Consider the following 1,649-nt stretch of genomic DNA (forward strand, 5'->3'; position numbering starts at 1 on the left):
AGAAGTACACAATGACTGCCACCAACTCCTGCGACTACCTACGTACAGGCAGGGCTTAGGCAGCGGGAAATGAGGACGGCAGGGCATGTGGCCCACACAGGACGTATTTTTATCAGAAGCGGGGACATCCAAACACGACTGCCCTGTTGGCCTTGCATGTCCTGGGCCAGGTGAGTAACGTTGGAACATGGTTAAGGTTCCTGAGAACAGTTGGTGGACAGAGAAGGGGCGACGCTGGGCTGAGGACATGAGCAGTGCTACATCACCTGCGCTGCCCAAGAGCAGGTGAAGAGCGGGCTTTATTGCACTTTCTTGTTCTTAGGAAACAGGTTGCTCTGAAGAGGTCCTCTTGGTTTGCAGAAAACACTGCACATCAATGGTAGGGTGCAGGCAGAATGACAGGTCACCTCTGACTCTCAAGGGAAGCAAGAAAAAAGGGGTTAGACTTTGAGCCAGATGGCCCGTGTCTGGCTGCGTCACTGTGTAGCAGACTGGTCGACTGGCAGATGTCTGGAAAGGTCCCACACTCAGGAGAGTTGGGACAAGCGTTCCCATGAGGGGAAACTTCTTGGCAAATACATAGGCTCCAGAAAGAGGCTGGGGTCACAAAGCTCACCTGAATCATGCCTGTCTCCTTTTCCCCCACTCAAGAGGAGTGGATCAAGATGCACAGTGGGCTGGGAGGGCCCTGGATCCAGCTCCAAAGCATCCGACAGGATAACAGAAGGATCTAAGGGTGTTGGAAACCAAAGAGCAGTTTTCAAATCCGTGGTTGGTTTTGAAACAGTCCTTTTGAGCTCAGGAGATTGGAGGCAGATACCATGTGGAGAGCCCAAGTGGCTGTCTGTCTGGTCCGTTGCTCTCTCCTGAGCAGCTCTGACCATTTCATAGATCAATGGGGTGGTACCGTTTGTGGCTGACCTTTCTCCTACAAGTTGGGCAAGTATCAGCATTCTTAAGGGAATCACGGAGGCACTGGCTACAGAAGACGTGGCCACATTCTGTAGACACAATCAGACGACTGTTCTGCACAATCTCAGAGTATCCATCCATGCAGAATGGACCACTGACAGCACCAGAGGGCCCGGGTCCTGTGGTTGCCTCGTCCCTGGCACTTCTGGGAGTGTGAGTGGTCACAAACACGTCCCTGTCCCTGGACAGTTCCTCATCACCACCGCTCACCCCACAGCTGTCAGCGTGGTCTTGGCGCAGCCTTCTTGCGTTCCTCCTTGGCCTCCTCCTTTCGTCAACGTTCACCACAGAGTCATGGTGGGTCAGGTTGACAACCACTGGTTCTAAAGATTCCCAGGTGAGTCCACAATTTCATCTCCACAAGTTTCCACAAGTTCTATGGGTTCCGCATCCAAGGAAACCTCAGGGGTGGCTTCCCGAGTTCGCTTCCGGGCTTGTCTAGAACTTACTGTTCCACCACAGCGCTTTCCCTCCATCTTGAGAACAGTGGGCCTCCTCATCTACCTCTGCTCCCATACTCATTGTGCTCTTTGGCTCCAACTTACAGAAACAGAAGTAAGTTACACCAGGTTTGCAGTCAAGTCAGATGCTTTCAACCTCTTGTGTCCACTGGTGACATCCTCTGGCTTAGTAAAAAGGTGGAGCCAGATGGATTTCCAGTATCTTCAACTCTTGGG

General features: G+C 52.4%; 1 pseudogene; it reads right to left on the bottom strand.

Annotated features, from left to right (window-relative positions):
• Nucleotides 1–235: 235 nt before the first annotated feature.
• LOC125361968 lies at nucleotides 236–1,448 on the bottom strand (annotated as a pseudogene).
• Between the last annotated feature and the right edge of the window lie 201 nt (nucleotides 1,449–1,649).

The sequence above is a fragment of the Perognathus longimembris genome, chromosome 13 (assembly GCF_023159225.1).
Source record: "Perognathus longimembris pacificus isolate PPM17 chromosome 13, ASM2315922v1, whole genome shotgun sequence".
Lineage (NCBI taxonomy): Eukaryota > Metazoa > Chordata > Mammalia > Rodentia > Heteromyidae > Perognathus > Perognathus longimembris.